The sequence below is a fragment of the Camelus dromedarius genome, chromosome 17 (assembly GCF_036321535.1).
Source record: "Camelus dromedarius isolate mCamDro1 chromosome 17, mCamDro1.pat, whole genome shotgun sequence".
NCBI classification, from domain to species: domain Eukaryota; kingdom Metazoa; phylum Chordata; class Mammalia; order Artiodactyla; family Camelidae; genus Camelus; species Camelus dromedarius.
In genome coordinates this window covers 7,519,169-7,534,583 of record NC_087452.1, presented here as the reverse complement: position 1 = coordinate 7,534,583, position 15,415 = coordinate 7,519,169, and the positions used below count along the sequence as shown (strand labels likewise).

The following is a 15,415-nucleotide window of genomic DNA, read 5'->3' as shown; positions in this document are numbered from 1 at the left end:
GTCTTATTGTCTGTGCAACCCTGGGCAAGGTTCTTAGCCCATCTGAGCCTAGACTGTCTCATCTGTAAAAGGCCAACAAGCCACCTAATTCATGGGGTCATGACAAGACTTCAGTGGACAGGAGTATACAGTATTTTAGTGCCCACTCTGCTACAAGGTAAGCAGTCATCAAATATAGGTATTGTAATTGTTAAAATTACTAATTATTAATGACCCTACTACAGGAATCTGATAAATAATTTTAGATTCCAAGATTCATTTTCCTACTTTGTCCAAAATTATTTGATGATAATGGATCCCAATAATAATTCCATCACCAGTTAATGATTACCTAGTGTTTACTATGCTCCTAGGCACTGGTCCAGGAGATTTACATGTATTACGTATTTATTCTTACAATAGTTCTGCAAGGAAGGTACTATCATTACCCTGTTGATGAACAGGAATGCTATGTGACTGGCCTGAGGTCACATGGATGGTTAAATGTGGAGCTTGTATGCCAGCTCCGGATAAGGTTTTGGAGTGATGATTCTTGACCACTAACTGTCACTTTTGGAAGAAGAAAGACTGGGAAGAGAAAGTGAGGGTTAGATATGCCAAAGAGAAGCAATGTCAGGAACATTCAGGTGGCAGGAAAGAACAGAATTCAGCATTGAATGTTCTTGCCAAGAGCAAGTCATATGGGATTTCCTTCTGAACGCACAGGAAGCAAATAACATCACCTATGAACAGTGTCACAGACAATGAATGCCCTGGAAAATATGAAGCCCTGTCTAAAAGATTTAGTATCTTTAAAATCTCTCCCCAACCTCCCAAGTTTTAACAGCCACGAATGCAGCAGAAAGACCTTGAAACTAAAACAAAATGTGACACGACCCACTTGGGACACCAGGTGTGTGAGCACACTGCAGCCATCACGGCAGGCCTAGTGCGCCCAGGGCTGCTTATTTAATCTTTCAGGCTGGTGTTTTCCAGCAACCCATCAGACAGTAGACAAACCACATCCAACTAGCTCCTGTTACAGACACCCCCCCCCCCCCCACCGGAGAGTACATTTAAACTCTACTAGTAGGCCTTAGAAAAATCCGGTGACGAAGCTGAATTTGTAAGGAATGCCTATAGGAAACATATTCACTGATTATTTGCTGGCGGTCCCCTATCAGCCAGGCACTGCTCTAAGCACTGGAGATTCATCAGCAAACATGACAGAAAGAGACTCTAATTTCAATGCATTTGCATTCTTATGGAGAAAGTCAAAAAACAAGTTAATTTCAGATAATAAAAAGGAAAAAGCATACATACAAAATGGTGATGTAACGAGGTGAGGCCTTTTGAAAAAATGGTTTTATTAGTTACATACTGCAGTGTAACAAAGCTTCCTCAAAATCCGGTGACTCAAAGTAAAGTAACAAGTATTTCTCTTAATATAGTGCCTTAAAATAAAAACTTTTATTTCTCATGCATTAAGGGGTAAGCTAAGCAGTTCTGTGGATCTAGACCTGGTAGAATTGATCTTGTTTGGGCTCACTTATGAATTTACAGTCAGGTAAGGGACCAGCTGGTAGCTGGCTGGTATGGAACAGCTTCAACTCACATGTCTGACTGTCGGCTGAGATGACGAGGTGACTGGGCCATGTGGTTCTCATCATCCCGCAGGCTAGCCTGGGCTTATTTATGTGGTAGGGACAGGGTTCTGACGGTATGAGAGAAGCAAGCAAGGCCCCTTGAGGTTTATAACTAACACTTTGGGACTTTGGTTGCATTCTATTGGTCAAAGTAAATTTACTTAGCCAGCCCAAATTTAAGGAGAGGGGCAACAGACTCCACTTCTTAATGAAAGAAGGTGCATTGCAAAAGGCATAGATACAAAGAGGAATAGGATTAAAGACACTTTTGCCGCAAATCTGCTGTAAGAGTCAAGATAGATCTTTCTGGAGGAGTGACATTTGAGCTGAGGCTTGAATGACATAAGAGTCAGACAGATTAAGAGCTTGTTGTATGCAGAGGGAGGGCAAGGGCACATGTCTAAGGGGCACTTGTGCTTGACCATATGAAACATTCATGTGTGTGCACATACACTCCTCTGTAACTAAACGTGTGTACACAACATATGGTAAACATGAATGGACCATCCTGCCAGCTGACCATGTCTGTGTGTCCCTTTCCCCTACCCTCTCTCTTTCAACATGGCAACATTTAAACATCAGTGGAAATATATGACTTATACACTCCATCCTCATAACTTAGTGTACGTAAAAAAACACCTGCACAGCATTTAAAACACATAGATTCCCCAGGCCTCCTCCCTGAAAACTCTGATCCTGTATAACTGGGATAGAGCCCAAAATCTGCAGTTTAGCAAGGACAGCTACTAATTCTGAAGCAGCTGCTTTGTATCTAATAAACAATAAAGATCTGATTTTTCACTTCTGAGTTTGGACTATGCACCCTTTTCTCCCTCCCCAGATAACTGACAGCTGATACATGTAATTTACATGACTAACCTATACTCTCTGGCCTTTCCTTTCTCCTGAAGATCCTCAAGTGACTGTGGACCAGCTGATGAGGAAAAAAAAAGAAATGGCTGCACAGAGCAGGAAATAAAACCCTCGAGATAACATATGCAATTCCCTTTTTGCTCATTTAAGTCAGGAATTTTTAACTTTGCCTCCTGCCAGGGAGACCATAACCCATGGGTACGTGTCCTCAAACAGCAAGTCATTGGCAAAAGTGTTCTTCTCAGAGTTTCTCCGCACTGCCTACATACAGGAAAAGAGCAATTTATTAATCTGGGGGGATGGGACTTGGGCTTAGGTCTTTGCTTTTGAAGGGCTCCCATATGATTGGGACACACCATAAAAACCGAGATCCGTGGAGTTACAGGATCAAACTGGAAGATTTTCAACCAACACAGAACACCTGCTTGAGTGAAGGACTGGGTCATTAGCACCATGTGCAAACATAGGGCTATGTCTGAGGGGAATCCAGGCTCTGGCCTCAAATGCCCACTGGGCGAGTGGGCGATCAATTCGTTCATTGCCTACAAGTCTCAGGTGTCCTGCAAAAAGCATGGGGTAATAAAATCCACTGAGCTAGTGGTATAATCATTTCATTAAGTTAGAAATTGCCGTAAAACATGATTTACTTTTAAAAGTAAATATGCCATTGTATGTAATTATCCTGAAGGGACCAGTTCTCATTATTTGGTTTTAAAATGTCACTTTATTTTGCCTTAGGGAGAAAAAAAATCATTTTATAATCCACTCTATTACTTCAGTAAAGTATGATCCACACAATTAGCCAAATTCACCTGGTATAATAAAAAGTACAGGCAAGATACATTTTGGAGGACGACAGACCTCCACAGGGATCTCATCTCAACGGCATGCACCATTTGGGGGAGAGTTTCTCTCTGAGCCTCTATTTCTTCATCAGTAAAATGGCACTGTCACGCCGACTCCACAGGTTTATGCTAGGAACGGCTCAGAGAAGAAGTCAGAATACTTCTCCTGTGAAGGGCTAGGCAATAAGTATTTTAGGCTTTGTGGGGTTAGTTGTAGCGCCTTACAAACCACAGTACCATGAACAAATATATTTTAATTGCATACAAGGACCAAGTACCTGAACAGTGAAGGCTGTTGCTAAACTGTTCAACAGGACCAACCTACAGGAAGAACATCCAAACACTGACCACAACAAAGCCCAGCATCCATGCTGCAGCGGGATGGGGGCCAGCAGCAACTCTAAGCAGTAATGAAGGGATGGAGGCCAAAGCAGATGGTACGAGAGCCGAGCCCAGGAAAAGCATGGAGAGGATGGCTCCAGGTGGAGAAGCTGCCACAAGCTCCCCTGCTGGCCACTGGCTTGGGGATTTGGCTCCCCCTGCCTCATCACGCAGGGAAAATGACAAGTAACTACATTAGGATCAGTCACTGAGACTCACTGTATTGTCTGTAGCTGTGTGCCCAGTTCAAGCGGACTTCAATGACCACACGGTTATTTGTTCATTGAACCATAATGCCCTGAAGCTCGGCAGGGTTCTGGTCAATCTCAGGTTTCTGAGGGTTTAGAAATCATGGCTTAGTTTCCCTAAAATTCTTCCAACATTTCCCTCCCCCTTCTGTTTGGATTCTCTAAGCAGCTCCTGGGTTAGACCCTTCCACATGCATAGAGGAGGCAAGAAAAAAAAACGTTCCTCTACTTTCCTCAAATGTTGAACTTGAGTGGGTAAAGAGCTGATTTTTTAATGAGTAACGATGGCAAAGGACTGGGGTCAATCCCACTCAAACAGGGAAAGGATGGGTGAATGCTGGAGGGGAGCGCCTTGCTCCATGCACGCCTGTCAGGCGATGGAACCTTGTCAGCCGAGGGGCCTGGAGAGGGATTCGAGGTGAGCTGCCCAACTGGAAAAAGGCGCGAGGAGCCGACATGCCGCGAAACGGACTGCGTGAGGCGCCCACATGGAGCGAAACAGCAAGATGGCGCGACCCGGCGTGGCGCATTTGTTTTCAATATATCTTGTCCGCGCATGCGTACTGTTCATAATGCAGACTCATACTATCGGCGCATGCGTACATTTACTTCTTACCTCATACACATGCACGTTATTGTGACCTTTGGCCTGGGTCCCACGGCCTACTCACTTAAAGCTGCCGACAAACCTGCAGAGAACTTTAAATGGGCTTGTTGATAACAAAGGATGTGTTGGTTGAGAATGAACAGATGGATAGCGAGGTGTTGGTGGTGGAGGTGGTCGGTAGGGTTGTTCAAGACTCTGAGCCACAAAGCGGGGCAGACACTGATGAACTAGAGGAAGGGTCAACAAGTATTTTCTGCTAAGGGCCAGGAAGTAGACACTGTAGGTTTGCTGCCCATGTGTCTCTATTTAATCTCATCAACTCTGCTGTTACAGCACAAAAGAAGTCACACAGATTATGTAAATGAACAGGTGGGACTGTGTTGTAATAACACTTCATTTACCAAAACAGTAGATTGGGTCCACTGGCTATAGTTTTCCAACCCCCCCCGAACTGAAGAATCAATGCTACAATCAGTAACAGGTGAGCAGAAGTACCATAAACCAGCCCCACCCCCACCCCGTCGGCATCCAGAGTTCTTTGGCACTTGCCTTAATATTCCTTCACCACAGCCAAATTCACTACATTACAAATGCCAGCCTCTGATTTTTCTGCTCAGAAGTGTAATAACATAGGTTCATCCTGGTTTATCTTGGTGAGCCTGCCCTACTCCAGTTCACGGTGCACCAGCCAACGCTGAACACAAAGAACAAACACATGGAGTCTCACTGGGGGTGCCCCTTGGCCTTGGCTGGTGGCTCGAGGACATCCTCTGACAACCTCCCCATGCCTCTCTCTCCAGCTGCCACCTGAATGGACGCTTCCTTTTAGCTGCCACGACCTCCAGTGGAACATGCTCCACACCAAACCCCTCATCTTTCCACCAAAACCTGCTCCCCATTTATCCCCTATTCCCAGCCCCATTCCTACTATTGTTCTATGTCCTCTTGGCTCCGGGCCTGCTCCTCCACGACTCTCTACTTCCAGTCAGCCATCTGGCCCTGTTGATTCTTCCCTTCTAACTTGACTTGTAATGACCCCCTTCTTTCCAGCCCCACTGCTATCACGCTAATTCTGGCCTATAATTACTCGACACCTTCGCTGTTCTAATTAGCCTCCTCACAGTGCCCTTCCTTCTCAGTCTTCCCTCTCCTAATTACCTTCTCTCCGTCTCACCGGGCATCCCACCTCTTAACAAGCCTCGCCAGTAACTGAGCACTTACACCGCGTTGTGGTCCGTCCCCCCCCCCCCCCCCCCCCCGCTGATTTAGGGAAGGCTACAGGATCAAGTCCCTAAAGCACCTGTGTTGCCTTCTGGCTGAAGAGTCTGAAGCCGCCTCGGTGGCTTCTGGTCCCACTGATTTAATTCTGGACTTTGCTGATCACGGGGAGATCTTTCTCGCTACTTTCCTCACTGATCAATCAAGTACCACGATCGACTTTAGAATCATTTGACTGTCGCATTTCTCCACATTCTGGCCCTTGGGTCTCAAAACACTCCTGTCCTGCAGTCTCATTCCAATCAGTTACAAGGTCTTGCCAGTTACAGAACTAAAAATTCACGCATTCATCCTGTCAGCTTTCCCCCTTCGTAAGACCCCACCAGGACCACTCACCTCAATGTCGGCAGTGGCCTCCCAGCTCCTTCTTTGTTCTCCGTCTTCATCCAGTCCATTTTCTCCCTAAAGCCAGAGTGGATTTAAAACAAAAATCCGATTAAGTCATGTCCCTAGTCAAAATTTTTCAATGCTTTTCCTTTGCCCTTTTCATTGGACTTCTATTCTGGATCAACGGTAGAATGATGTGGGGTTTGCGTATAAATAAGACGCCAGGGTAGGAAAGCCTAAACTAGTTCACAGATTGTTGGAGGCTCAGTATGGACAACCCCGAGAGTTAAAACCCCAGTGGGGACCCAGTCACAGGAGCCCAACAATATTGCAATATTTACCTTGCAGGGCTGGACTAGGTTCCCCGGTAAATGTCAGAGAAAAGCCCTCAGGCGAGTGGCAAGGCGAGCAGGAAAGCTACAGTTCTGAAGCACACCGGAGCACTCGGCTTTCTGTAAATGGTCTGCCCACAGGGGGAACTAATTAACCAGAGCAAAGCCTGCTGGGATATCATCAGGCTTTGACTGACCCAGGAGAGGGAAAAAACCACCTCCAGCCCATGCTATCCATCCTGTCCCACCTAAGGGGCGGAAAAAGCTGAGACACCCTTGTGAAGCGCGCAGCCCAGAGGTACAGGCTAAGAGACTGAGACCCCCTAAACGCGGGACCACAGAAAGCTTCCTGCCCCCACAGGTTACCATCACTTTACTGAAAGTCTCTTTACAGCAGTTTCTTTTACCTGGTGTATCACGTCCGGCTATAGAGAAAACATTATAAGGCATACCAAAGGGCAAAAGACCCAATGTGAAGACACAGAGCAAGCCTCAGAACCAAACTTGGCAGGGAGGCTGGAATCATCAGACCAGGTCTGTAAGACAACTATAATGAACATGCTAAGGGCTCTAATGGATAAAGTAGACACCATGTAACAAAAGAGGTGGGCAATGTAAGTATAGAAATGGAAATCCTTAGAAAGAGCCAAAAAGAAAGGCTAGAAATAAAAACACTGTAACAGACACAAAGAATGCCTTTAATGGGCTCATTATGAAATGGGACACAGCTGAGGAAGTAACCTCTGCGCTGAAGGATACAGCAACAGAATCCTTGAAAACTAAAAAGCAAGGAGAATAAAGACTGAAAAAACAGAACAGTATATCCAAGGAGTGTGGGACAATTACAAAATGTGGAATATACGCATAATGGGAATACCAGAAGAAGAAGAAAGAGAGAAAGGAACAGAAGGAATATCTGAAGCAGTAACAACTGAGAATTTCCCCTAGATGAATGGCAGACACCAAACACAGAGCCAGGAAGTTCGGGAAACACTAAACAGAACAGCTGCAAAACAGAACAAACTAACAAAATTATACACCTAGGCATATATCATCTTCAAACTATAGAAAATCAAAAATAAAGAAAAAAAATTCCAAAAGAAGCCAGAGGAGAAAAAAAGAATACCTATAGAACAAAGGTGCAAGTTACATCTGATGTCTCAAACCTTGCAAGAAAGAAGAGAGCGGAATGAAATATTCACAATGTTGAAAGAAAAAAAAAAAAAACACTGACACAGAATTCTGTGCCCTGTGAAATTATTCTTTGAAAGTGAAGGAGAAATATGGACTTTCCCATACAAACAAAAATTAAGGAAATCTGTTGCCAGTAGACCTGACTTGCAAGAAATATTCAAAGAAGTTTAGGAAGAAGGAAAATAATATATATCAGAAATTCAGATCAACATACAGAAAAGTAAAACATCTAAGAAGGAACAATTGTTCTTAACTGAACTAACAGAAAACAGTTTGTTCAAAATAACACCACCAACAATGTGTTTGATCGTGTATGCTTTCCTCATGCATATATCTTGTGTGTGTGTGCATATATATATGTATATGTATGTGTATATATATCCTTATGTAAGTTTACACATAAGTGAGATGAAAGGCAGCAATGATGCAGGGGCAGAAGGGAGGAGTTAGCATCATTTTTGTTATTAGGTGGTACTCATTCTTCCTGTGCAGTGCTATACTGTTATTTGAACATGGGCTTGGACTAGATGTAAAGGTACATTGCGAACTGTAGGACATCCACTAAACAAAGTAAAAAATGAAGGATAAACAATATGCTTGGAAAAGAAAGAAAACACATTTGTACAAAATGCTCAATTAAAACCACAAAATGCAGAAAAGGAGAAGACAAAAATAGGAACAAAAAAATAAGGGCCACAAATAAAAACAGTAATGAATATGGTTGATATTAATCCAACTATATCCATAAAAGTGATCTGAACACCAATGGTTTAAATGTACCAATTAAAAGACAGAGATTGCCAGAGTGCATCAAAAAACACAACCCAACTAGAGTCCAGAAATAGACCCCATAACTAGAGATAACTAATCTTTGATGAAGCGGCAAAAGCAATACAAGGGAGCAAAGCTAGTCTCTGCAACAAATGGTGCTAGTACAGCTGGACATTCACATACAAAAAGATAAACCTAGACACAGACTTCAAACCCTTCACAGAAATTAACCCCAAATGGATCATAGAATTCAAGGTAAAATGCGAAACTCCTATTAGACAACATAGGAGAAAACGTGAGTGACTGCGGGTATGGTGATGCCTTTTAAGACACAACATCAAAGGCAAGATCCATGAAACTAATAACTGATAACGCAGATTTCATTAAAATTAAAAATGTCTGCTCTGCGAAAGACAATATCAAGAGAACTAGAAGATAAGCCACAGACTGGGAAAAAACATTTTCAAAATAAAGATATGAAAACGACTGGTATCCAAAATACACAAACAACATTTAAAGCTTAACAGTAAGAAAACAAAAAAACCTTATAAAAAACAAATCAAACATCTTAACACACACCTTACGAAAAAAGATGTACAGATGGAAAATAAGCATATGAAAAGATGCTCCACATTATAGATCATTAGGGAAACGCAAATGAAAACATTGAGATAGTGCTGCACACGTAGGAGGATGGCCAAAATCCAGGACGCTGACAACATCAAGTGCTGGACAGGATGTGGAGCAAGAAGAACTCTCCATCATTGCTGGTGAAAACGCAAAATACTACAGCCGTTTAGGAAGACAGTTTGGCAGCTTCTTATAAAACTAAGCATTCTCTTATATGATCCAGCCATCACGCTTCTTGGTATTTACCCAAAGAAGCTGAAAACTACAGTCCACACAAAAACCTAAACAGAGATGTATATGGCAGCGTTATTCATAATTGCCAAAACATGCAAGTCACCAAAATGTTCTTGAGTAGGTGACTGGATAAGCAAACTGTGCAACACAGACAATGGAATACTACTCAGTGCTGGAAAGGAAAGAGTTACCAAGCCATGAGAATACAGGGAGAAACCCTAAATCCATACTACTTAGTGCAAGAAGCCACTCTTACAAGGCTACATACTGTATAATTTTAACTATATGACATTCTGGAAAAGGCAAAACTATGGAGAAAAAAAAAAATAGTAGTTTCCAAAAGTTGGGAGTGGGAGAGTAATGAGTAAGTGGAACGCAGAGGGTTTTTTGGGCAGGGAAATACTCCGTATAGTACTATTATGCTGCTTACGTGCAGACATTCATCCAAACTCAGGCAGTGTAATACCAAGAAGGAGCCCCAGGGTAAACTCTGGGCTTCGGACAACTACAGTGTGTCAATGCAGTTTCACCTTTGGTAAGAAATGTCCGATTCTGGCGGTGAGACACAGTGAGGATGCTGATAATGGGGGAGGCCATGCATGTGAGATGCAGGGGAAGTATGGGAAATTATTATATTGCCCTCTAAATTTGGTTGTAAAACTAAGAACTGCTCTTAAAAAATAGTCTTAAAAAAATGATGCCCCAGCTCCACTCTACTCCAACTGACTGAGAATCTCCAGCGGGAGGATGTGACCATGAGAATTTTTTTTTAAGCTTTTCAGAGATGAGTATTGCCCCATAAAGAGTTTATCAGGCTCCCAAATTGGCTGCAACCCATTCCTCCAGCCTAATCTTCAGTCATCGGTCATAACGGCTTTTTTGTGTGTCTTCAATCCGCCAAGTTCTTGTCCTTGGGCCTTCCAAGGCCATCTTCCTACCTGGGATACTTTCTTCCACTGCACCCCCAACCAGTACTTAGCTCAGTGGCTCACATTTCGATGAGTTTTGGAAGTCACCTGAAAAGCCAGCAAAGCACAAAGCGGCCCAGGATCACTGGAGGAGGAGAGAATCTGAACCTGTGCATCTGGGGGGAGTTTTTTTGAAATCCAAGATAACTGTAGGTATACACACAGTCATAAAAAAGGATACAGAAATCTTCTGTACCTTTTGCCCAATATTCCCCAGTAGTAACATTTATAATCTCTTGTGTAGTGTCTCCACCAGGATTTTGAGATTTCCCCAGTTTTGCTGTCTCTGTGTATGTGTGTGTGTGTTCTATTCTATGCTATTTTATCCCCTGGATAGGTTTGTTTTGCACACAATACCACCATAGTTAAACAGAGACATATCCTGCTTCTGGATTGAGGATTATGTGGCACCCACATGTCTTCTGTAAAATGGCAGAAAAACTCCATCTCCTATAGCCACTGTGAGGATTAATGAACATTTAAAATTATACCATAAGAAGTCTTTCCAGAAATATCAGAAGATTTGAATCTACACGTTAAAAGAGCCTACAAGATACCTATTAAGTTTGACCAAGAAGACTCAACTCCAAGACCTACCCTAGTCAGAAACAGCCTGATGGGATTTTGATTGATTGCACTGAATCTACAGATGAATCTGAGACTCTACTAGTTGACAATATTGAGTACTTCATTCCATAAGCATGATATGTCTCTACTGATTTGCATCTTTAATTTCTTTCAGCAATGTTCTGTAGTTTTCAGTGTACTGTTTTTTGCACTTCTTTTATTAAACTTATTTCTATTTATTTTGTTCATTCTGAATTGAATTGCTACCTTGCTAAGCTTGCTTATTCATTATAGACATCTGGTAGATTCCTTAGGATTTCTTTACATACAAAATTATGCCATCTGCAAATAATGATAGTTTTCTTTCTTTCTTTACAATCTGTATCGCTTTAATTTATTTTTCTCGCCTGTTTGCACTGACTAGAGCCTCCAGCACATTGTTTAGTAGAAGTGGTGAGAGTGAATAGCCTTGTTTGAAAGAAAGGATTTGTTCTTTCATCATTAAAAATCATGATAGCTGTGGTCTTTCCACAGATACTCTATCAGTTTGAAGAACTTCCCTTCTAAATTTGTTGAGAATTTCTCTTCTCTTATGTTGGGTGTTAGGTTTTTTCAAGTGCTTCCCCTGCATGTATTGAGATGATCATGTGTTTTTGTCCTTTAGTCTGTCAATATGGTGTATTACATTAGGCGATTTTCAGATTTTAAAACCACCTTGAATTCCTGAGAATAATCTATTTATTCATTGCATATAGTCCTTTTTATATACTGGTAGATATGATTTGATAATTTTGCTAATAATTTTGTGTCTCTGTTCATGAGGAATATTGGCCTTTTTTTTTTTAACTCTTATAAATGTCTTTGGTTTTGTTACCATAGCACTGGCATCATAAAATGGTTGGAGACACATTCCCTCCTCTTTTTTTTTTTTATAAAGTTTACGCTGGATTAGGATTCTTCCTTAAGAAAGAACAAAATGGTAGAGTTCAACAGGAAAGCCACTTGGGCCTGGACTTTTATTTGTGAAGAGTTTTTTTAATTATTATTCTTGGTCAAATTTATAATGCAATGTCTCTATTTGATGTGGATCAATTCAGACCTTCCATTTTGTGAGACATTTTGTTAATTATGTCTGTCTAGGAATTTATCTATTTTCTTTAAATCGTCTAATTTGTTAGCATCAAAGAAATTTATAACATTTCCTTATCATCTTATTAATTTCCTTAGGGTTGAAACTCCTGTTCTCATTTTATTCATGATTGTGGAGATATCTGTTTTTTGTTTTTTTGTTTTTTTTGTTTTTTTTTCTTGAGAAGAGAAAGGATTGTCTAGAAGTTGCAGTAACTCAGCCAAGGGAGGGGAAATGGAGTCAGACGTAGATATGAGAAAGATTTCAGGACAAGAGAGTCAGTACTTAGTGCGGGAAGGTCAAAGGTGTTTCTCAAATCACTGGGTTGGCTCCCCAGGCACATGGTCATGCCATTTTCACAAATCTTTGGCCCCTAGGAGAGGAAGTCAGTTTGAGGGCAAAGATCAGTTGGTTTTACATTCAAAATGTCACTATCTTCTCTGAGAGAGGCAACAAATTTGCATAAAAACAGAGATTAAGCCACTAGTAATAATACCATTGTAAGTAAGGTCTGTCTAGAGGACAGCTTGAACGGGAACAGACCGGCAGGACACCTGTAGGAATCCGGGTGTCTGCCTGCTCCCAGCAGCCTTTACTTCCATTGTTGATTCTCAATTTGTGGCATTTTATTTACTCCCTTTTTGGACAGTTTATTATATCCTTCATGGAAGGGCACAAAATATCATATGTAGACACCTGAGACCGAGTCACGCCTAGGGAAATACGACCATGGAGAACATCGCTGTCTTCAGCATGCATTTAACTTTCTGTATTCTACTGCTCGGACAGGCAGAACCTTGCTGCCCTGCAAGCTTGCTTTTCATATGCCAACCAAACCATCCACAGCCCACAGCCCAACTTTTTTTTTTTTTAACTAGGCTCTCGCCCTACAGGCCACCATCCATTTGTCCTGGTCACTCCAGGGCAGGAACCAGATGACTAGGGACAGCCCCTACACTCCAGAGCCCAGTGGAATTAGCCAGTCCTAATCCTGGCTACGCTGTCTCACCCCTTCCTCCCCCCAAAATCACAAGAAAGGCTCTTGCTCACGTTTCCCCCATTCCTTCTGCCTCCTGACCGATTCCTCCCAGACTTCCTTCCTGCCCCATGGACCCCCAGGGCATAGGGAGCCCTGAGAGTAAACAACTGTGTTTTCTATCATCTCCTGATCTATTGGCCTTGCCATACCTAAACAAAAATAAAACCCATACTTTAACACAATCAGTGAGTGATCTCACCTGCACGCTGAGAATAAATTAGGCCTACAAGTGTCCGAGGCCCAGAGGAATACGCCAGTACATATCCAGGGCAGTTTTTTCCGCGATTACTAACTTCCCACCAGGGCTGCGTCCTTGAGTTTTTAAATAAAATGGTCTCCGCAACAGTAGAGTGAAAAGGAACTTTAGAAAACTGTTTGGGACCTAATTACTTCTGTCACATCCCAGGGAGTATTAGGAGACTGATTACAGGAAAGCTACCCTATTGCCGTATTTGCTGGAGTCCGTCTCATCCTTTTGTCTCGGGGGCGGTGGGGAGGGGGCGCGGGCAGCACCAAGGGGGCAGGAGCTTATCTGCCCCAGTCACGCTGCTGATCTGCCGCCTCCAAATATTATTTACCACGTTCAGTGAGGTCACGTCACAAAGCACACCATGGACAGGTGCGAGTTTGGGGGCATGTGGGAGGGGGAGGGGAGGGACTTGACGTAGCGCAGGTGATCTCTTCTGATCCAGCCAATGAGCATAAAAGTCCCAATAGAAGGAGATGAGAGTGTGTATCTGCTATATCCACCCTCATTTCAACTTCCCGCACACCTGTCACAACAGGAACACACATCTCTCGCATGCAAAGTGAGATGTGTTTAAAATCAATGGTATATGTTTATAACATACAGGGTCCATCGCCTTTACCTGTTTGTTGATCAAGCAAAGGCGCACTGATTAGATGTAACACTGCCAGAAAAAACGGGCTGAGTCACTTATTTAGAGATAGCATATTACGAGCAATTTTTTTTTAAGTTGAGTGGTTTTGAGTCTCCTGAATGTTCATCATTCAACTGATTTAAGAGTCTAAACTTCAAGCAAGACTAGACTTTGCTCTGTTCGGCTCTCACTGTGGACCAGAGATAAGGCTGAGCGCTACGGAACACAAAGGAGTGTGTTCTGTGCCCTCTACACTGACTTAACTCCCTCTGGCAGAGACACGAACAAGCACAAGACTAGGCCAAATCTACAGTAAATGTCAACTGGGAGGGCTATCTAATCCACATTAGCGCAACTGAATCTTGAACAGATTGAGTTTCCACAAGGGGAGAGAAGGATCAAGGGAACCCTAGGCTTGTGAAATTTAAGGGAAGAGAGAAACAATGTATCTGAGAACTCTATGTCTCTGCCCACTATTTGGGCGTGTAGATTAGGAAAAGAATAGGGAAATTCAGCAGTTTCCGTGATCACCAAGAGCATGCAGATACAATGACCCTGCAGGACCCCTCCTGGGCACACTAGAGACATATGTGCACAGGCGCACGAAAAATCACAGTCATTTTCTCTGCAGCTTTGCTAAAAAGAGAAAACAGCCCAACTACCTACCAGCAGGTGAATGGATAAACAGTCGGACAGTGGGGAGTAGCAGTTAAGGGCTATGAATTTGAACTACTTGGAACAACGTGGCTGGATCTCAGCAACGACGGTTCAGGGAAAAAAGAAAATTACAGGATTATATACCCTGTATGATGCTACTTATGTGAACTAAAATTTACACAGAATAATAGCATACATTATTAAGTTAACGATATACAATAAAACCAAAATAGTGGTTATTTCTGGGGAAGGTAAGAGGGAATCAAGATTGGCAAGGGTAAGTTAAAAAACAAAAGAAAACTTTGTTTTATCTGTTAATATTCTTTCTCTTTTGCAGTCTATATCTCCTATATAATTTTTGCAATTTTTCTATATCACTTTTGTAATTAAAAAAATTATAAACCTAGTAATTATATACAGATGTGTATTCTTTTTAAACCTGGAAGTTAACAGGACAATCACCAGTAAGGATTAATTCCAAATAGAACTATGCATGCTATCTTCTGTCTTGTACTTTTCAGATTTCTTCTCCATCAGTCAAAATCCTTCCCTAGCCAGAAAAAATGTAATTAACTTTTGAAAGCATAATGCAAAGGTGGAGGCCAGTGGGGAGGACAGTTTGACTCGAACGCCATGGGGAGGATATAAGAAGATAGGGTCAAAAAGATGGATTGGTACTTGGTTCCAGAAGCCTTTAAATGCAAGGTTAAGAAGTTTAGACTTCATGCTCTGCCTACTGGGAAGCATTACTTGTTTCTGAGCTGGAGAACATCATGGATCAAAAAAATAAATCAATATCCATTCTTTGCCCCTACCTCTCAAAGGCTAG

At 42.3% G+C, this 15,415-nt stretch overlaps 1 long non-coding RNA gene across 1 annotated transcript in view; it reads right to left on the bottom strand.

Annotated features, from left to right (window-relative positions):
• Positions 1 to 15,415, bottom strand: part of LOC135323334 (uncharacterized) — a 669,673-nt gene that overhangs the window by 135,535 nt on the left and 518,723 nt on the right. The window contains exon 4 of the long non-coding RNA XR_010384786.1: positions 6,194 to 6,259. This is a non-coding gene — a long non-coding RNA (uncharacterized LOC135323334). The remainder of the gene's footprint in view (positions 1 to 6,193; positions 6,260 to 15,415) is intronic.